Source organism: Atractosteus spatula, unplaced genomic scaffold (genome assembly GCF_055471065.1).
Source record: "Atractosteus spatula isolate fAtrSpa1 unplaced genomic scaffold, fAtrSpa1.hap1 Scaffold_74, whole genome shotgun sequence".
In the NCBI taxonomy this organism is placed as follows: Eukaryota; Metazoa; Chordata; class Actinopteri; order Semionotiformes; family Lepisosteidae; genus Atractosteus; species Atractosteus spatula.
In genome coordinates, this window is record NW_028296906.1 from 64,523 (window position 1) to 76,342 (window position 11,820).

The following is an 11,820-nucleotide window of genomic DNA, read 5'->3' on the forward strand; positions in this document are numbered from 1 at the left end:
ATTATGGTTATTAATAATACGATCTATAGTTGAAATCTGAGCCTAAATAAAAAGAAAAAGCAAGTGATTAGGTTTATGAGCAATCTAATTACTTATTCGTTTAAAACGCTATATAAAATAAAGTTTATTATTAATTTGCTGCACAGAGCGGTGAATATTATTATGCATAAGACAAAGATAACGATCCTGATCAGTTTAGAAATCTGTGTACGCTGTAAAGTTTTTACTTCTTAAACTTTTAAAATACACGTTTTGAATAGAAAGAAATCCTCTTCCTGTTACAGTATGTATAGCAAACTAGCACGTCTTTTTTCTCCAATCAGAGGGGTGTCAGATGGTGTCAGCCAATCACCATTCTGCGTTGGGTAGCAACGGGTGACTGTTCTCAGGCGGAAGATGTAAACAGCTTAATGTTCGTGTTAAATAATTTTTTAATATTCAATTAAACGGGCACAGTTAAGACATTAAATATACATATACATACTGTATACAGTACAGTTTGCATACGGTAATATGTTACGCGATTAAAAAATAAATAAATAAAACTGGAAGGTTCAGCACCAGCTGGATTCGAGCACACACCCTGCCCGTTGGCAGGCACGCACCTAGACCAGTCAGCTACAGTCAGCTCGCATGAGCAGGCAGGCGAAACAGCCCTACACAGCCCTGCCGCAGTACACGGATATAATCATACCGTTATTAAATTCTTGAGATACGCGATTCCATATTATATTCCCTTTTAATCAAATTCTAAAAGTATGCTTGTTGACTCCGGTATCACGTTAGTTAAAGACTTCGAAGCTTACAATGTTTAGGGAGAAATGGAATACCGGTGTGTATTTTTCCTTGTGATATTTTAAGCTCTAGTTGAATGATAGGTGTCGCATTTTAAATCATTTTCGTAGTTAGAAATTATGAAACGCCCTGTTAAAAGCAAGGAAGTTTTTATGCCCGTTGAAGTAAAACAAAATGCCTGACAAAGTATGGCTTGGACAGATTCCAAGTGCTTGTACAAATGTGCTAAAGAAATTATACTTTGAGTATACAGCTTGTCCAAAGTCATCCATTATTAATACTATTAGTAATATCTTCGGTAAAGGCTTTGATGCATAAATATTTCTGATAAAGGTAGGTTGTGTACTTTTGTCCAACTGAGCAATCTTGCTTTCATAAAATATACCAACATTTTAATGACTGAAGATTAACATGCTGTAATACACTGTTCAAAATTAAAGGCTCAAATGCTGTACATGAGAGGTTAAGCTCCCCCTGGCGGTTTTACAAGGTGACGCCGGATAGTTTCCGGCAGAGCGTCAAATGACGCGCGATTAACCACGTCACACTGCGTGACACTGCGTGATGCCGCGACACGCCCACCGGGGTATGCCGCAAAATAACGCACGCATTTTGAATGGCTGCATCTGTACGTTCATTGTCTTCCAATCGAGTCGACATTGGAAGCCTGCCACACCCGGACTGTTAAACCAACGCATTAGCACGTCAAAGCCCATTGAGCCAGTATTGGCTTTAGTATCCCCCCCTTCTCCCCTCAATTCAATTCAATTCAAGGTGTTTTATTTGCATGACAGATGGGTACAAGCAGTGTTGGGTATGTATATTGTAACGCTTACAGCAGACAGGCACTGTGTAGGAGCCGACGCACCAGAGCAGCGCCTGCATTTATAACTTAGTTTTTAAAATTAGTCAAGCAATACGAAGCATCTCCTTTTACTTAGTGCCTGAGCATACTGCAACGCGTGTGAAGCCCATAAACGATATTAATTTTGGAACTTAAACATACAGTATATGGCTGGTCTCGGTACTTTAAAGAAAACATACACACCAGTATTCCATTTCTCCCTAAACATTTTAAGCATCGAAGTCTTTAACTAACGCGATACCGGAGTCAACAAGCATACTTTTAGAATTTGATTAAAAGGGAATATAATATGGAATCGCGTATCTCCAGAATTTAAAGACCAGACAATCGCAAACTCGTTTTCAATAAAATTATTTTATTCATTCAGCAGTTTGTGAGAGGGACATCCAGCAGGGAGAGACACACACACCGGTTTTCATTGACAACATTGTTTTTTTTTCAATTCCTCTTGTCTAACAGGAATGTTTTGTTTGTGGACAGACTGTTAGACAAGAGGAAAAGACCGCCTCCTCCTACGAAGCATTTCGTTGATCCGATCACGAATTCTTTTCCAGTCGTACGCAGCAAGGGTTGAGAATCTCCGATTCACCATCGTACTAATGGTTTCCCGGAGATTGCAAGGCAAGGCACTTTTGCCTCTGGACCCATCGAAATTTACAGACGTGGTCCACCCCCAGTAAATTTCAAAAGTCACAAGATTTCGAAACACGAGGGCGGCGTAGCGGTCGGCTCTTGCTTTCCCGTCTATGCCGATGCACTGCAAGTACAACCCCCCCTCCATCTCCTGGGTGATGGGTAGCAGTTGGACATCTGGGAGAATTATTCGTCCCACTGGCATCTGTGAATTCCGCTGTGCTTCCTGGGGGGAGATAGCCGGCGGGGACAGCATCAACAGAGTCCTGCGCGGTGGTGAACTGAGAGGCCGGGATGGAGTGTCCTGAGGCGGTGTGTGCTCTGCGGGGGGCAGAGCTTCCGCCAGGCATTGCAACCTGCGCGGCGGGGAGAGGCACTTTTCAGGAGACAGCTGCTCAACTGTTTGACTGCTGGAACATACTGTCTCCTTCCTCTGCATTTTCAGGAGTGTCTCTAGCCTCCCAGTCCTCCCCAGTAATGCATCGTATTGCTCCCGCTGCTGCCGAAATGTCTCCATACAGGTGCTGCTTCTACAGGTTGGCACCCTGGCCAGTGGCCGAGAGCAGAGACCCACGGCCTGTGGCAAAATAACATAAGTCATGTAAGAAATAAAGTCACACAGTAGTATTCATCAGTCGCGGAACAGAAGTCAAAATAAACTTTTCTTTTTTTCCGTCTTACCGCTTTCTTTTTTACTGTCCTTGTGGTAGATCGTTTCGCCCGTGCAGTGTTTTCTTGAAGAACAGGCTACGAAGAAATAATTATAATTGAATTTAAAATTCAAAACGGCAATAATACCTTGTAATATGCGCTGTAATCGCGTATTTCAGATGAAGTCTGCTGTATTTGCTTACCCTTCGCTCTTTGGAAGCTGGGGCGGCAGAAGCACCTCGTCTCTTCCCGTAAAAGGTCTTGGTCTCCATACTGTACTATGGTCGCTGTAGTGCAGGTTCGCAGTTTTTTTTTTTGCGATGGGAGCTCACCCAATCCCTTGGTGTCTTTTATGCTATATTCACCTGTACGGCTAGAGTGTGTTCATTGTCTTCCAATGAAAGGCGGGTGCCTTTTGCCGAAGTCGGGAGACATTGGGGGCTTGCCACACCCGGACTGTTAAACCAACGCATTAGCACATCAAAGCGCATTGAGGACCCGGGCGCAATAGTTGTTTTGTCCCTTGATTTACTGATCTGCATTAATTAAATCTTGTCAGTCAGGTCTTTTTTTCTCTATTTCAATTGTCGTTTACACATGCACGACTTTAAAAGCTAGCATGACAGGTTTCGATTCACATTAGCTGGCGAGCCTTGTTAAAAAAAACAATGACAATGTAACATGCCACTGTTTGTTCATGAACAAAGTTATACTGAGATTTCCTTAGATACGCGATTAAAAAATAAATAAAAATTTGAATCTCCTGCGGAACACATTCCATAAGAATCAGCGGTTCTACAACATATATCGCCTTTAAAGGTGGCTTCTCAAAACGCTTTACGGGATAAAAACAACCAGAACAGCAGCAACAACAATATTGTATTTCATTGCACTTTGAAAACCAAGTAATAACTTAACTCAGTACGTGCAAACGTTTTGTATGTTGCTGTCTTGAATGCCTGCGTACCCATAAGTATCTTATTTGCCTTGAGGCCTGTCTACAGTATATTTGTCCCCCTATCTCCCTCAATTCAATTCAATTCAAGGTGTTTTATTTGCATGACAGATGGGTACAATTCTTGTTGGGAATGTATACTTTGATATTTACACCCGGCGCGTCACCGAGGGAGCGTCTGCATTTATAACTTAGTTTTTAAAATTAGTCAAGCAATATGAAGCATCTCCTTTAGCTTTTAAGTCCCTTATGGTTTTTTCGTATTATATTCCCTATTAATCAAACTCTAAGAGTATGTATCGGCTTGTCAGTCAGGTCTTTTTTTCTCTTTTTCAATTGTCGTTTACACATGCACGACTTTAAAAGCTAGCAAGACAGGTTTCGATTCACATTAGCTGGCGAGCCTTGTTAAAAAAAACAATGACAATGTAACATGCCACTGTTTGTTCATGAACAAAGTTATACTGAGACTTCCTTAGATACGCGATTAAAAAATAAATAAAAATTTGAATCTCCTGCGGAACACATTCCATAAGAATCAGCGGTTCTACAACATATATCGCCTTTAAAGGTGGCTTCTCAAAACGCTTTACGGGATAAAAACAACCAGAACAGCAGCGACAACAATATTGTATTTCATTGCACTTTGAAAATTGCATTTGAGCACGGTTTTTGACTTTCTTAAAATTGCATTTTGGGCGCGGACAGCACATACAAGGGTTAATGAACTGCGCCAAGAAATTTAAAATAGTTTTCTTTAGGTGTGAGGGTAGGAATGGACCGCAGCAGGCATAATCAGCAAACCAGGAAAACAAAGAACAGGACAGGTGAGATGTGTAGCCAGAAAGCGAGTGATCAGAAAAAGGAAATGGATTTGTCAACTGATTGTCCATAATATCGCTTACCTATTTTTTCGAAGAAATGTTTGTTAAAATAAAAGTCCAGCACCAGCTGGATTCGAACACACAACCTGCCAGTTGGTAGGCACGCACCTAGACCAGTAGGCTACAAGACAGCTCGCATGATCAGGCAGGCGAAACAGCCCTACACAGCCCTGCCGCAGTACACGGATATAATCATACCGTTATTAAATTCTTGAGATACGCGATTCCATATTATATTCCCTTTTAATCAAATTCTAAAAGTATGCTTGTTGACTCCGGTATCACGTTAGTTAAAGACTTCGAAGCTTACAATGTTTAGGGAGAAATGGAATACTGGTGTGTATTTTTTTCTTTAAAGTACCAAGACCAGCTATATACTGTATGTTTATGTTCCAAAATTAATATCGTTTATGGCCTTCACACGCGTTACAGTATGCTCCTATTCTTTTTATGCTCAGCTACTAAGATTTCCCTTCAGTGGTAAAATTCAATATCTACAACGAGCACAGTAAAGATGTTTACAGTAAGTCTTTCTACGACAGACCAATGGACCATGAGTGCCCCTGTCGGTCAACCAATCACGCACCGTGGTATCCCGCGTCATCATACCTGCGGTATCTGTACCGCGGTGTCTGTACCGCGCACTTTGAATGGCTGCATCTGTATGTTACACTTAGTTCACTGTTTTAAATAGATCTAATTAAGAAAGTTAAGTGTTAGCATAAACTATTAGCAATCGATAATATTAAATTTAGCACTGTAATAAGCTGTTGCACTTTCCCCCGCATCTTGTAAAAATATATTTTCATTGTTCAAATATACATTAAGTCTGACTATCATATAATAAGTTAAATACAAAACTAAAGAAAAAATAGGGTTAAATATAATTCAAAATATTTTGCTAACAATGTTAACTGTTTATGAATAATAAAATGTATTAACTAAGGAGTAGGATGGCTCAGTTGTTAGTATGTTTTTTTGTTTTGTTTCTTTTTCATAAATACAACAGTAGTACCTGATGTCTCAGTGGCTTTCAAAATTAAATTATGCATGCAAACCTGTGAACTAGAAAGATAACTAAGATATCCATCCATTTATAATGGTGGCGAAGTGGTTAGCATTGCTATCTTGCAGCACTGGGGTCCTAGGTTCAATTCCTGCCATCCTGTGTGTGAGGGGTTTACATGTTCTCTCTGGGTTACATGGTTTTTCTCCATATGTGTGATATGACTCCCTCTCGCACTCCAAAACATACTGGTAAGTTAATTGGTTTATGGGAAAACTGGCCCTGGTGTGTGTGTGTTTGTGTCTGTCTGTCCTGTGATGGACTGGCGCTATGTCCAGGGTGTATTCTGCCTTGTGTCCGTTGCTTACTGGGATAGGCTCCAAATCCTCTGTACTGGATAAAGAGATTAGAAATGGATGGAAGTAAAGGCACTGTGTGGATGGAACTATACACAGTGTTAGAAACCCACGATGAAATGGCAGCATCTCACTGAGAATAAAATATTTTATAGTGCTTGCTTAAGGAAACAGCCTTTCCACCTCTCTTGCACATCAGTATCCATACCTAGTTATTTAAACAAATTGCCTCTAAGTATAAACATCTTAATATGCTGGCTCTGTGGATCCGCATCAGCTATGTTTGCCCATTCCTTCAATTCATGTGCATCCAACACACAGTTCAATGCCAGCAACTACACATAATCTAAAATACAATCCTTATTTCAGTATCTATGTAAACATATAGTCTGTTAACTTCATCATCTTCATCAAAAGTATGCCTAACCCCATTAGGAAGTGTTCTTGTTATAAGTGTATTCCTCAGCTTTCCCCAAATTATCTTCTTCTTGCCAACATCTCTAGTCTTTTATCCTGCAATAACTCAGCCAACACTTAAATCTCCAAAAGCTGCTTGTGTTAATTTCTTTAAATCACAAATATCATGTGTAAATACTGGCCATGTAATACTCTGCATTGTGGAATAATAGTTTATTTTAAAGGGAACTAGAGAAATCAAGAAAGGATTTTTTTCTAGAATTAATAAATGCACATCCTGTTCACTGGGGAAATTAAATCCACACTGAGCAATCTTCAATATGTTCAGAATATGACAGCAAGAATCCTATCAGGGATGCATTACACCTGTTTTCAAGTCCTTGCACTGGTTACCTATCAGATTTCGAGTCAACTTCAAAATCCTTATCCTCCTTATATACTGTCCTACAACTGTTATTATTGATCACCGAATTATTGTACTTGACATGACTTCATTCAGCCTTTACTGAACGTCTATGACAGGCAGAGAGAGTGCTGTTTCTGGTGCGATCTTTTGCAGCTGACATTTCACTGTTTTAAACGAACAAGAAATTAGATTGCTCATAAATCAGTTATTCTATATAAACACAGCGTAATTGCCCTCCGAAAATCCTCTTTTTCTTGTTCGTTTTAGAGACCTTGATCGAAACTGATTTTAGATGTCAGAAAGGATTTATTTTCTCTGTATTTCCTACATTGCTTTGTCGAGATTTTAACTTTATATCTAACTTTATATCTAGGCTCAGATTTCAACTATAAATCGTACAGTAATTAATAGCAGTAAATACTGATGTTTTGCGCCCTCTTACCACAAAAATATATGTTTTGTAGTTGGGATTAACTTTATTTCGTACGCGTAGCTACTCCGATTCGGACACCGAACAGTTAAAGATGGCGGCAAATCAGACACCCAGAGAGGGGGCGTCTTCTCGCCTCCATAACTAAAATGCCAAATAGGAGTGGCTTAAGCGACATACACAGTCGTGTAACTGACAGTTTGAGGTAGCCTATCGTGTAAATTTCGCTTTGTTGCTGATAGGTTAAGCTTTCGAAACTCTGCCCCAAAGTCATGTGACTGATTTTTCGCCCTGTTTCGTTGGTTAAACGCAATGATCACATGCACCACCATGGTAACTGGGATGTGTAGTTTTTAATTCCGTTTGAATTATAACTGTACGTACTGTCTTCATATTTGGCCAGGGCTTTAAAGAGAAGGCGCGCCAAAAAATTTCGGTGCCGTCGTCTCCGCTTTAAAGGTACCCCCGTGCTGGAAGAATTTGACCTCGGAACGTTTGCCCAGCGTAGTTATAGTGGACATAAAAACAAGAGTTCGCTGGCATTATATCCTAGAAGACACAGACCGGCACCAGACCGGTAAATGCTTGATGAACTAGGGATTGGACAGTTTCCAAGTGCTTGTACAATCGATGGAAATGTTCAAATAAATGTGCAAAAGAAATAAACAAAATAATCATTTATTTCTTTATCATATTGGCTAGCTAATGTCCTCTCTTTGCTAGTTAGTGGCTGTGTTTCTGCGTTGGGTAGCAACGGGTGACTGTTCTCAGGCGGAAGATGTAAACAGCTTAATTTTCGTGTTAAATAATTTTTAAAAATTAAAATTCATTCTATACAGCAATCACATATTTGGGTACCGTTTCATAAAACTTACATGCTTAAAATGTTTAGGGAGAAATGGAAGACTGGTGTGAATTTTTTCTTTAAACTATCAAGACCAGCCTTACACAGTACAGTTTATGTACATACAGTAATGTTTATGTTCCTAAATTAATATCGTTTATGACCTTCAGATGCGTTATGCTCCTCTTCTTTTTATGCTCAGCTACTAAAATTTCCCTTTAGTGGTAAAATTCCATATAAATATTCAAAACTAAGCGGATTAAAATGTGCACAGTACAGATATTAGATGATTAAATCTTTTCACTACTAACCAATGCACCACGAGTGCCCCTGTCGGTCATTTTGGCCAACCAATCACTTACCGCGGTGCCCTACGGTGCCCTGCGGGTTGGTTACTGTACCAGGGGTTTTTACCGCTCATTTTGAATGGCTGCATCTGTAGGTTGTCTCTCGCAGTGTTCAGGAATTGCATTCCGAAACTGAGTCAGATCGAAAGTTGTAAGAAAAGCACCTATGGTGTCGGTTCTAACAGCTTTATTGATTCGATGTTAAAGGCCGGAAATGGGGCACAAGACACGCGACCGCAAAAAGCGTCGCCATCTGCTTCCAGCTGCAAAATGCAGTTTGCGGACGCTGAAGCATTTGAACTTGAACTTTATTGCCATATGTAACCGGTACTGGTACAATGGAATTCTTACTTACAGAAGGTCTCTCGATTGTAAAACAAGTGTAAAAAACAAGACAAAAACAAGACAAAGTGCAAACAGTGCATCAAGACAATATACAAACAAACAATAGACAATGTGCAAGTAAACATGTAGACATTTCTTTCCAAGGCAGCGGGTACAAGCGATCTCGCGTTTTAAAACCACCAGGAAAAGCAGAAAGGCACTTGCTTGCGCCGACACACGACGACGTGAGGAGGACACCGTAGTCGGCAGGATTCGAACCTGCGCAGGGAGACCCCAATGGATTTTTAGTCCATCGCCTTAACCACTCGGCCACGACTACAGCGCGCGCCACTGTTGCTGCGTTCTTGCTACAATCTCACATGGATCGCGAGGCGCCGGCGGAAACCTTTTTCAAAGTCGTTCTCCATTAAAAAAAAAACCTTTCCAAAATACAAGACTTGCAGACAGACACGCCTCAGAGGACTTAAGGGTTGCTTCATGTGGGAATGATAAAGTCTCCCCGTCCGGACAGGAAAATGGCACTTTGTTAGACACAAAGAAACAATCAACAACAGACAAATGTCCACAAGCATTTAAGAAGCCGCACCATGTTCTTGCTACAATCTCACACGGATCGCGAGACGCCGGCGGAAATCTTTTTCAAAGTCGTTCTCCGTTAAAAAAAAACCTTTCCAAAATACAAACCTTGCAGACAGACACGCCTCAGAGGACTTAAGGGTTGCTTCATGTGGGAATGATAAAGTCTCCCCGTCCGGACAGGAAAATGGCACTTTGTTAGACACAAAAAAACAATCAACAACAGACAAATGTCTACAAGCATTTTAGAAGCCGCACTTGAAATAGCTCTTATATTCGTGTTAGACGCTGGAATCGCCTTTTTATTGACGCTCTTACGAACGCCATGGAAAGCAAAACAAAGCAAAGCAGAGCAGAACAAAACGAACAAAATAAAACCCTCACGTCCTGCACTTGAATATAATGCCGTTACGTGCCGAAGCGGTATTGGACGTCATCCTAGCACTGCAACCCGGGGCGTACGGTATATGGGAACGAGCACACGTCACGAATCGTCTCTAATCACTCCCTGCACTGTAAGGCGCCTTGAAGCGTGCACCCTCAACATTCATCTTTGCGCATCTGTGAAAGGTAAACTCTTGAGCAAACTCTGAACCAGACGCTCAAACTCCAGCTAGGATTAGGGGTTGCATTCCCACGCTACTTGAACACTTTGTTTACGCTCAGTGCTGGATTTTGGGAACTTTAGGACGAGTGGGACTTTTCTCCTATCTGTCAATTCGTTTTGTTTTGGAGACTCTTGGCTGTCTGTGTTGTATAGTGCAGCGTGAAGAAAACGTTTTCGAAAACTGTGCCGGCTCAAAAGTTGTAAGAAATCCTCTCCAGCTCTTTTAAGTCTCTTCAGTTTTGTCATTTAAAGTGAAACTAGATGTATAACTGGAGCCTCACTTATGCAAATGGTGAGGCTCCAGTTCGACATCTACTTTCACTTTATATGACAGAAGTACGTCAGACTGCGCCGGACTGGGGGATCATTTCCGGTTATTTTTACCATCTTAAACATTTGAAATCCTCCCCTAGGCAATTGTGACACTTCATCTTGGCTCCACCTAGGACACTCTTCAATCTTCCATCACTTCTCTCTTCTCCCGCAACACTCTCGTCTGTCGGCAGTATGTGGCGTCTTTGCATTACCACCAATCTCACCACAGCAAGAAAACAACGGGTTTTGGCAAGAGAGGAGGAGACTGCCTGGCCCGAACGGGGATCGAACCCGCGACCTTGGCGTTATTAGCACCACGCTCTAACCAACTGAGCTAACAGGCCTAGTGCCTGCTGTCCTCTCTGTGCTGCAAAAAATGGAATTCAGGGAAGTTTCTTTTGTCCTTCTTTGAATAGAAAGCCCTGCGATTCAGTGTACGGGCTTTCTCGTGCTGTTTAATGGTTCTTGTAACCCAAATCCTACACTGGCCTGAAGTGCCCCCCCATTTCATAGCATTTTTCAGCTGATTTCAAATGTACCTAAAGGAGAAGCATTATTGAAGACCATCAATTACCAAGAGCTTTTGTCAAAGGTTTTGGTGGTCACTATTAATGAGCACAGAGAGCTATGACCTCGGATTTACATCTCATCCAAAAGACGGCGCCTTTTTACCACACAGCGTCTCCGTCACTATACTGGGGCATTGGGACCCGCACAGACCTCAGGGTGAGCGTCCCACTGCTGGCTCCATTAACACCGCTTCCAGCTGTAAGCTTTGCTTTTCCCTGTAGGTCACCCTCATGCGGTTACTGACCTGGCTCACAGCTTCTAAGCTTCAGTGGGTTTTCAGTTGCGAGTTGAAAGGGGATGCAAGTGATGGAGCCGCTAACTGCAAAAGCCACTGCATTGGCCGGGAATCGAACCCGGGCCTCCCACGTGGCAGGTGAGAATTCTACAACTGAACCACCAATGCACGCTGCAAGCGTCTACAAAAAAGACTTTTTTTTACCACTCTGTGCTGGATGTTGGGTCCCAAGGGAACTTCTGGACGAGTGAGAATTTTCTGCTATCAAAATTTGGTTTCGGAGACTTTTGGCAGCCTACAGATGCAGCCATTCAAAATCCGCAGGCGATACCGCATTATTTTGCGGTACGCTGTACGCAGTCTACCGCAAGCTACCGGTAAATACCGCGAGTTACCGTAAATTCTCCTATAATACGACAAGCAAAATAATAGTATCCGGAATTTCCGCAAGGTGGAGCTAATAAAGCTCAACCTCTCATGTTTGAGCTGTGGCCATCAAAGTCTTTAACGAAGATATTACTAATAGTATTAATAATGAATGACCTTGGACAAGCTGTAAGTGTAAACTCAAAGTATTGCCCTG

General features: G+C 41.5%; 2 non-coding genes across 2 annotated transcripts; both read right to left on the reverse strand.

Moving 5' to 3' along the window:
• Positions 1 to 9,171: 9,171 nt before the first annotated feature.
• On the reverse strand, positions 9,172 to 9,253 carry trnaf-aaa (transfer RNA phenylalanine (anticodon AAA)). Its single transcript has one exon. It is a non-coding gene; the product is annotated as a tRNA-Phe (tRNA).
• A 1,449-nt stretch (positions 9,254 to 10,702) lies between these two features.
• trnai-aau (transfer RNA isoleucine (anticodon AAU)) lies at positions 10,703 to 10,776 on the reverse strand. Its single transcript has one exon. It is a non-coding gene; the product is annotated as a tRNA-Ile (tRNA).
• Positions 10,777 to 11,820: the final 1,044 nt, after the last annotated feature.